This window comes from Haliaeetus albicilla, chromosome 18, assembly GCF_947461875.1.
Source record: "Haliaeetus albicilla chromosome 18, bHalAlb1.1, whole genome shotgun sequence".
NCBI lineage: Eukaryota > Metazoa > Chordata > Aves > Accipitriformes > Accipitridae > Haliaeetus > Haliaeetus albicilla.
Genome location: NC_091500.1, coordinates 29,469,535 through 29,479,201, shown reverse-complemented (window position 1 = coordinate 29,479,201; position 9,667 = coordinate 29,469,535). Strand labels below are relative to the sequence as shown.

Sequence of the window (9,667 nt, the reverse complement as noted above, 5' to 3'; positions counted from 1 at the left end):
TGATGGTGGCTGTGTCGCTGCCTGGAGCTGGTGGGATCCAGCCCTGCCCACCCCCTCTGGGGTGGAAACCCCCAGCACAAGCCCTCCCAGTGCCCCAAAGGGGCCTGAGCTGGGGGGCTCTGCTCAGCTCTGGGTCTTCCCTGGGGACAGAGGAGCTGCCACCGAGGCTGGGGCGTTCCTGCCCTACAGACTCCACGTACCATCCCACCCGGCTCGCGGTGGGGCTGGGGAGCTGTGGTGCCTCCCACGGACACGTGTGCCCTGGCTGGGGTGCAAGCCCGGGGGTAGGACTGGAGCGGTGGGTGCTGCTCAGGACTTTTTTGGCCTCTCCATCTTCTCTCTCCCTAGCTGAGCCTCCCTTCTGTCTCCTTATCAGGGTACTTCATGGCTCCAAGCCTGCTCTTCATCTTCCTGCCACCTTATCTTTCTGGCTCGGTGTTCTTCCCCTCCGCACGATCTGGGCATCTGAAGGAAACCGCACTGAGACGATGCTGGGTCTGTGCCGACAGCTCCTTAACCCCTCCGGTGCCGCTGCCGCTGCACACCCAGGCAGGACACGGGCAGATTTATTGGTGGCTTTTGCCCTAGGTGATGTGGGCACCGAACAAGGACACGGCCCCGAATTGGGTGGTGGAGGGTGGTGGGTCCTGGCTGGGCACCCCAGCAGCCTCCTGCAGGGCTCATCCCAAAGTGGCCACAAGCCACAAATTCAGGGTCCGGCTCTGCTCCTGCCCCTCCAGATCTACCCAGGGGACAGGGACAGGTCACAAGTCACCCCAGGCCAGTGCTCCATGATGTTAGGAAGGAGCCACCATGGTCCCCCTCCTTCCTGGACTCTCAAGGTCCCCATCCCAGCTGCCCACCACAGCGGTGGTCCATGACCCTCCGCTGTCGGGTGCAAGGATGACACCAGCCCCAGGGCATCAGCGCTTGAGTTACTGGAAAAGAAAAGTCCTGTTGGATAAACAAACCCCAGGGCTTCCCTATGGAGAGCAGCCAAAGACGGGATTATCCTGGATTAGCCCCACGGCCCCTCCGGCACCAAGGCTGGCTCCCACAGCCCGTCCTGGCTGTGCTGTGGGTCCTGTGGGGGGGTGGGGGGAACAGTCCCAACCTGCCAGGGCTGCTCCATGCTGGTTTGAGCTGCTCAGGGCTGTGCTTTATCCTCCTCCTTGGTCTCTGCAAAGGGGTCCACGGGGGACCCCCTAAACCTGGAGCTGTGGCAGTGACCCCCAGGCACCTTCCTGCTCCCCTGGCTCTGCCCGTCCCCAGCTCATCCGAGGAATAAACCCACCTCAGGCCGTGGACTTGCTGGGCAGGTCCTGCATGGGGCTGTCTGAAGCCTCCTGAGAAAGCCTTGGTGGAGCACAGCTGGAGCTCAGGGCCAGGTTCCCCATCCCTGGGGACACTCGAGGCCAGCCCCATCCCGACCAGGAACCAGACCGGGACCTGGCTGAAAACCAGTGCAGTGAATGGAAGAACCGCTGCGAACAAGTAGCTGGTGATGGGGCTGGGGACACGGTGTGACATTTTCATCCAGCTTCGCTGCCAAATCCAGGGAAATGAGAGCAACAGTTCCATCACATTTCATGCAAATGTTGAAGTCTTTGGTGCTTCTGAGACCAGAACTGGGGGTTTTTAGGGTGGTGATGAATTAATCCGGTGGGATGGAGTACCTTATAAATGGTACAAAATGAAGTTACACTTGTGAGCACACGTGCTCCCTGGCCTCCCCATGCCGGGTATTTGGTATTGTCTCCCTGAGCCAGGATCCCAGCTGTGACCCGCTCCCCCCTGGGAGGGTTTGGCTCTGCATCCTGCTTCTGGGTGCCTGAAATCCCACCCCAGGGCAGAGCTGGGCACTTCCAGGTTCTCCTCTCCCCACTAGGAATGAACAGGGTGCCCTGAGAAGCCGGGTAAGTGGCACAGATCCTCCCTCGGGCACTGGGCAGGAGAAATGCATGGAAAATACCGAGGATTTATCCCCCTTCTCTGAAGCCAAGAGGCAGCGAAAGCTCTGCTTGGGACCAGGGATGGTGATTTATGGGTGCAAATGGATAAGTATCCTCTTCTCTGAGCTCTGGGCTCTCGCAAAGAGGCCACACAATTTCTGAGACACCACCTGAGCAGGGACAATGCGATTTTCCAGGTTTTAGACTGAAAATAAAAGACTTGAAACTGTGCAGAGCGTTTAAATTCAGGGATGAACAACCCACAGCCTGATGCAAAAAGAGCTGGGAGCATTTGCTTGCCCAAGGGCTGGAAGAATGATGTGGCCAAGCCGTGGGAGCACCTTCCCATGGGGAGCACGAGCTGTTTGAGATGGCCGGGGAGAGGCCAGGAGCTGCAAGCATCGACCATGTCCTACATCTGGATACACTACGGCACCCCATCCACCCCCGCAGTAGCACCCCATCCACCCCCCCATCCAGGACCTAGCATCTCCTACTGGAGCATCTCCTGGGGTACATCCCCGGTACCCCCCCACCAGCCCAGAGACCTGCTGTCGGTGCCTCCATAAAGCTTTCCCTAACATTTCACCTAAACCTTTTCCCTGCGTTTTCAGCCTGGAGGTCTGAAACCACCCAGGCGAATCCCTCCCGGCGGTGCCGTCAGTGCTGTCTGTGCCGGCATCGTGGCAGGTCACGCTCGGCTGCTCCATCCGACCCGGCCGTGGTGCGATGCTGACGCAGGGCTGTCGAGCTGGGTTGTGCCGGTACCGTGCTTCCCTCCTGCCTTGCATGTCTTGAAAGACATGACATGGCTCCCTCCCTCCCCGCCTCACGTACGCTCCGGATGGGGTTTGTTTGCTAAGCAGTGCCAGGGAGATTATTCATCCAGCGTTTTTTGCCGTTCACGGCAGCCTCGGCTCTCCCCGCAGAGCCATGCCTTGTCCTCATCTCGTGCGGCTCGTGGTCCCTTCGTGCTCTGGCCCATGCCCTTAGCCTCAAAGTACCAACCCCCTTTGGCTCAGCTAATCCCTTTAATCAGTAAAGATGTTCTGACCTCAACCCACATCCCCAAAAGGGGAGAGAGATGCTCTGGCTCACTCATCCCCAAAATGAGGAGGAGCTGGGGCCAGACTGGACCACCAGGATGCTCCCGCAGCATCCTTGTCCCACTGCCACCCAGCGAGCACAGCTCTGCCCCAATTCCTGAGCGGAGCCATCCTCCCCTCGTGTTATATCTGTGTTTCAGAGGCTGCCGTGTATCAGCGTGATGATCCCCATCATCACCTGCCCTGTGCATCCCCACTCCCTGCCCGGGGCTGGGACCGGACTGCCTTCATGTGCCCCCCCGCCTCCACTGCTCCCGCACATCCCCTCGCTGTCTGTTATCTGTCAAGTGGTGAGAAATAAAGTGCTGGAGCTGGAAACGTGCTCTGTGATGAGCAGGAAAGGTCTGCAGCTGGGGGGCTGGCAGTTGAGGAGCGTATAGGGGCTGGGGAGTGAGCAGGGGGGCTATGGAGTGAGCTGGGGGGGGGCTTGGAGAGTATGGGGTGCGTGGGAGGGCATGGGAGGCTTGTGGGGGGAACAGGAGTGTACTGAGGGACTATGGAGTGTACTGGGGTGGTATGGAAGTGCACTGGGATGGTGTGGAGTGGGAGCCATGGAGCTACATGAGCTGTTGGGGCTTTGAGGACTCAGGAACTGCTTGGAACACAGAGGGCTGGGAGTCCTGGGAGTGGGGCTGGGGCTGGCTTGGGTGCTCTTGGGGCTGGCAGCAGGACTGGCTGTGCTGCCCGGAGGGGGTGCAGGGCTAATCCGGGCTAATCCTGCCCCTGGCCGGGCGCCCGGGCACGGGCATCTTCCCACACCTGGAAAATCCCGTGCATCCCTGAGCCCTCCCAGTCCCGGCCAATTGGCGCCTGCTGCCTTTATAAGGGACAGACCCCAGCCCGGCTTATCCCTGGGTGGCTCCTGGCTGTGGTCGTCACCTGAAATCCTCCGGAATGATGAAGCTCTGGGTGACCTTGCTGCTGGCTGGGCTTGTCTGCAGCCTGGCTGCTGGCGGTGAGTCGGGCATGTCCCCGCAGGAATGCGGGGTGACACTGGGGTGGTCGCCGATGGGGTGCAGGAGGAGGATTCAGGCCATCCAGATGTGTGCCAAGGGGCTGGGTGCAGAGTGGGGGGTGTCCTGTGTGCGGTGGAGGGGGTTCTGACACCCCACCGAGGTGGGTGATGCCGTCTCTCTTCCTCCTGCAGTTCCTCTTGATGAGACGTCTTCTGGAAGCTCCGGTGAGTTAGGGGTCCCGTATGTGAATCCTGCTCACCCAGGGGGTCCGGTGGCCAGGCTGCAAGGTAGAGCTTTGGGACCCCCCTCAAAGACCCTGAGCACTCAAAAAATGGCAAATCTGTGGGTTTTTTCTCTTGTTCTGAAGGTGGGGTTGTTCCTGGGGGGTGAGGATGCTCCTGCATCCCTCTCTTCCCTCCAAGGCAGGTGGGGAAATGTGTGGGTTGGACCCGCACGGCACAGATGGGGTCTGAGCAGCTCCGGCTCTCTGCAAACCCCGCGGCAAGAGGCAGCTCCCTTGGGGCTGGTGGCCTTGGCCAGGGTGTCAGCGCAAGGGTCAAGACGTGCCGGGTGTCAGGGCCACCAGTTTCGGTGGGTGGGTGGGAGGTACCGTGGAGGGGAGGAGGAGCACCCTGTTCATGGCACATCGGGGTGCTCGGGCAACCCCGATTCTTCCCGCAGATGTCGAGGCAGCCAAGGAGGGTGACGGAGGAGTGCTGGCCCTAACCGTTGACCTGCTGGACAGACTGGTGAAGGGTCTGAGTTCCAGCCTCATCGGGTGAGTGGGGAAGGGGGAGCAATGGGGGACGGGAGGGCTCTGCCGCAGTCAGCGGGGACAGTGATGCTGCCACCCCGAAAGGTGTCCCTAGCTCCTTCCCACCCCGCTGCGCTGGATGCTGGTGGGGGACATAGTGGGGTGGGTGCTGGGGGGCTGGCTGGGTGCTCCCATGAGGGTGGGAAGGTGGGACTGGGCCAGGTCTTACCTCTTAGGTGTTTCCTCTCTTCCAGGTGACCAGCAAGCCAGCACAGTAAGTCCCTTCCTTTCTGGGGGAGCCTGGGGACACGGGGTGTCCTGTCACTGGCAGGGATGCAGCTCCAGGGCTGGGGGTTGGGTGGGGGGATGCTCTCTCGGGGGCACTGGGAGCCCCCACCACCTCCCATGGCTGCCCAGGACCATGCCCAGCTCCTTCTCTGCCCCTGCCCTGAGCACTGAGCACCTAAACCTCCCCACCATCCCACCAAACTACCCCGCCATCCCACCAGACCACCCTGCCATCCCACCAGACCTCCCTGCCATCCCACCAGACCTCTCTGCCATCCTACCAAACCTCCCTGCCATCCCACCAAGCCACCCTGCCATCCCGCCAGACATCCCAGCTATCCCACCAACCCTCCCCTGATCCCGCACCAGGGACCTCCACGTCCCTGTGTGTCACAGCAGCTCATCTGGAGTCAACGCTGGGCTGGGAGGGCTGACTCAGAGCAGGTTTTGGGGCAGTGGAGGACCCAGGACTGGCTCCCCCTCCATGGTGCAATTTGGGCTCCCTCCCAGGGTTGGCCCCGGGTGCCAGCATGCTCCCTGGGGAGCCGAATGCGTCCCTCTCCTCCCTTCAAGCATCCCTGGCTATGCATAAGCATCGTGCAGCTCCCTGACGTCGGGTCTGGTTGACTCCCAGCTCATCCCACGGCTCTTCTCACACCATGTGCATGCATCGCTCCAGACCAAAGCTACCAATAAAGCAAACCCCTAATTGCTGCCTGTCTCATCCTGCCTGGTGTTTGCCTGTAACCTGTGGCCGTGAGGGATTGAAAGCCAGCCCAGCTGTGGTCTAGTCCAGGGTACAATCCTGCTGCCAGATGGAAGCAGCTGCTTTAAATGAACCGAGTCTCCCTCGACTCGATTCAGGTGCCCGTGGCGGGGACTGGTGCCAGCTGAGCCCCAGGGACCCATCCCACATGTGGTGGTCCCAGGACACCCACCAGCCCTACGGTCACGGTCTTCAGTCCTTATCTGGCATGGAGACCACCCCACTGCTTCCCAGGCCTGCTGGGACCCCTCCAACTGCAGGGGCTCAGCTGGATCCAGCTGTGCCCAGCTGTGCCCAGCTGTGCCTTTAGCCTGTCCTGCAAAAACAGACCCCAAGACCCCAACCCACAAGATTTCTCTGTCCCCACACTCTCATTCCCCTTACAGAGCTTGAGTGCCAGGCGCTCTGTCCCTCATTAGCAGAGTTCGTTAGCTCCCGGGGATCTTCCCTCTCCCTTCCCGACTGACACCTGCCACTCAGGCTGCTGGTGGTCCCCGGCTCGGTGTCCCCACTTCTGGTGCAGGGGATGATGATGATGCTCTGGGGGGGTCCTGGTGCTCTGGGTATGCGTAGGGCTGGGACACAAGGTGACATTGGGTGGCTGGGGTGTGCATGGGGACAGGCTGGCCACCCCTGCCACATCCAGCATCTTCTGTCCTCCTTGCGGCTAACGGCTTTCACCCCTTTCCCGTCGCTCGTCATCGAGGGGGTGGTCACCAGCCCTGGGGAGGGGGGTTCTCCTGTCCAGGGTCTCCTTGTCCCCGGCTGCGGACCACCCTGGCCATGGCCCCAGGTCCAAAATGCAGCTGTGCCTGCCCACCCCCCCACCCCGCATGGAGGTCCTGTGGGGGCCGGCGTGTTGGATTTACAGTTCTGACACCCCCCCTGCTCTGCCAAAAAACTGCCTGTGGCGGGGCTGGGGGGGGGGGGGGGGGGCCTGCCTGGTTGCCATGGCAATGAGGATGATGCTGGCAGCTCCGTGGGAAGCGGGTGATCTTCCCGGGGACACGGGGGAGGAAGAAGCTCTATGTCTTTTCGGAGTCGTGGGATGCTTCGGAGAGACATGGCTCCATTCGGGATAAGCCTGGAGCGGTCCTGAGAAGGTCTCAGCTCCGTGGGGTGCAGCTTGTAGTTGTACCCCCAAATCTGCATGCAACCAGGGCATGCTGCTGAACCAGTGCTTACTGGTTTCCAGCTTGGGAGACCAGTGAGAAGAGCCTCATGTCTTTGCTTCTGCTTGGAGGACAGACAAAACCTGGTTGCCCACGACCACCCCATCTCACCTCATCACCGGTGGTGGGATGCCCTAAATGAATGATTTCCCCCCCCAATAAACTCCTTCTAGGAATAAACCCAGCACCTCCTGGAGCAAGCAAATGCCTCATCCCCGTGCGAAGAGCTGCCTCCTCCTCCTCCTCTCGGCTGGCAGCTCTTCCTCCAGCTGAGCTCAGGGGTGCGTGCTGCTGCGCACATCTCACCACCGCCTCCCTCCTGGCATTTCTGGGCAGCTTTTTGAGTAAATAAAGCTTTTTTTTTTTTTTTTTTTACACAGTTTCACAGGGGAAAGGTGTGTTGTGCAAGCGCATAGGAGCTTTCAGATGGCAAAGTCCACCTCCAAGCTGGCCAAGGGAAGTGTTGGGGGTGGATAAATGTATGCAGTGACAACTCCAGCAGCCACCTCCAGTTTCCCACCGCAGGTGAGATAAATCTCAGCTTAAAAAACAGCTTTTTTTTTTTTTTTTCCCCCCAGGAAAAGGCTCCTGACGAGGACACTGAAAGCTGGGACGTGGCGGCGCTGCCACTCTCCGCAGAGTGGGATGTCCCTGGGGAGACAGCACAAGTTATTCCTGACAGCTCCTCGCCCCGTAATTGTTCCCCAAGGTGGGTTAGTGCATTATTAGAGATGGATTTGCTGGGGATGGAGTGGAGCTTCAATGAGACTCTGGCTGACAGAGCCCTCCTGGGTTTGTGCCGGGCGGTGTAATTCGGCGTGAAAGGCTCGCTCGTGTTTGCCTATCGCACAAAGCGAGGTGTGGCGTCGTCCCTAAACCTCAAGGACTGACCTTAAAAAGGGACTGGTTTTGGCTGAGCAGAAAACCTCTGCACAAAGATGCTCAGGGCTGCAAGGGCCGGGCTGGATGTCACCTCCTGGGAGCTGGTGGCTCCAAATGACTGCGGGGTTCCCAGTAACTGGAGTGGGGGGCACTGGGAGGGTACTGGAGCTGGAGGCCAACATTCATCCAACAGCTCTGAGGCTTCAGGGCATCTTTTTTTTCTGGATCTGAAGCAGCTGGAGGTGGGAGATGGGCACGGATGTGGTCCCGGGGCGCAGCTCGCAGAGGATCTTTGGCTCTCCATCCTTTTGAGGAGCAGGCAGATGGCATCAGGAGACACCGCAGTGTCCCAGGACGTCGCCTCCTGCTCCGGTCCCCTCAGAAGAACCCGTGGCCGCAGCCTCCATGTGCAGTTTGAATTTGGAGCTCGGAGCCATGCTGCGCCTGGAGCCAACCCAGCTGGCTGAGAGACGTCACCTCGATTATTTCAGTTAACTCGATTTACTGCTATTACTGTCAGCCGGACCTAACGACCCGACACGGAGCAGCAGCCCTTAGAGGACCCATTTCTAATTAATTTTAGCTCATAAACTAATTAATGGATTTACTTGTAAATTCTCAGAAAATCCATGTTCCCTGCGAAGAGCAACCCTTGCTCCCCAGGGAGGCCGGGCGTCCTTGGGGATGCTCTGCCCTGACCCTGGCGAACATTCCCCTCTGTTCTTCCTCCAGCAAAGTCACCCCTCGGCTGGATCCCAGTGTCCGTAGAGGTGCCCGGACTCCTCTTCCCTAGGGATGCTTTCCCTGAGCCGGCGCAGATCCATACAGCCCTCCCGGGGATGCTAGCAAATCTCTACGTCTGGGTCGGGGCCAAGCTGGACCAGGTGCCGTGGCAGCTCCTCGACCGTCGTCGGTCCCGAGGGATGGTCCAGGGATGCTCCGGGGGGGACGGCAGCCGGAGGAGAGGGGGCGGCAGCTGGGCGAGGAGGTTGCCAAACGGGCAGAGACGGCGGCTCCCGGCAAAGCCGTGCCCGCAGCTCAACATCTGGGGCCCGTGGTCGCCGTCCAGGCAGCAGCGTCACCGCCTGTGCCAAGGCATCTTCCTCCTCTTCCTCCTCCTCCTCCTCCTCCTCCTGCAGAGCCTGCCCAGGGCCAGGGGGACCCAAGACAAACCGCCAGCCTCTGGGGACTTTGGGGCAGGCTCTGGACAGATCCCAGTAGGGTCTTTGCTGGGATGAATCTGGTCCCAAAGGCCAGGACCACCTTGCCGATGCCCACACGGGGTCCTTTTTTCCCCACCCTGAGGGTTTAAGGGGTGGAAGTGGCTGCAAGCAGCGGGGGGGGGGGGGCTCTGGGGACGCTGTGGGGGAGCACGCAGGGATGGGGGGCTGTGTGGTGCACAGGGCAATGCCCATCCCAAAATTCTGGGCCCTAGGTCTGTGCTGTACCCCATGTCCTGGCCCCCAGGTCTGTCCAGCATCCCCAGGGCCGTGCTGTACCCCATGTCCTGGAACCCCAAATCCATCCTGTGAGCCCAGGACTGTACTGTACTCCCTGTCCTGGAACCACAAATCTGTCCTGTGACCCCAGGCTGTGCTGTACCCCATGTCCTAGAACCTTAAATCTGTCCTGTGACCCCAGGGCTGTGCTGTACCCCATGTCCTAGAACCTTAAATCTGTCCTGTGACCCCAGGGCTGTGCTGTACCCCATGTCCTGGAACCCCAAATCTGTCCTGTGACCCCAGGGCTGTGCTGCACCCCATGTCCTGGAACCCCAAATCTGTCCTGTGA

The 9,667-nt window shown here is 60.3% G+C and overlaps 1 long non-coding RNA gene across 2 annotated transcripts; it reads left to right on the top strand.

Annotated features, from left to right (window-relative positions):
* Positions 1 to 7,376: 7,376 nt before the first annotated feature.
* LOC138689811 (uncharacterized) lies at positions 7,377 to 9,667 on the top strand. Of its 2 annotated transcripts, XR_011328668.1 has the most exons (4): positions 7,377 to 7,473; positions 7,573 to 7,703; positions 8,193 to 9,311; positions 9,570 to 9,667. It is a non-coding gene; the product is annotated as an uncharacterized lncRNA (long non-coding RNA). The 2 variants fall into 2 exon arrangements; XR_011328667.1 differs by lacking the exon at positions 7,377 to 7,473 and having other exon boundaries at positions 7,480 to 7,703.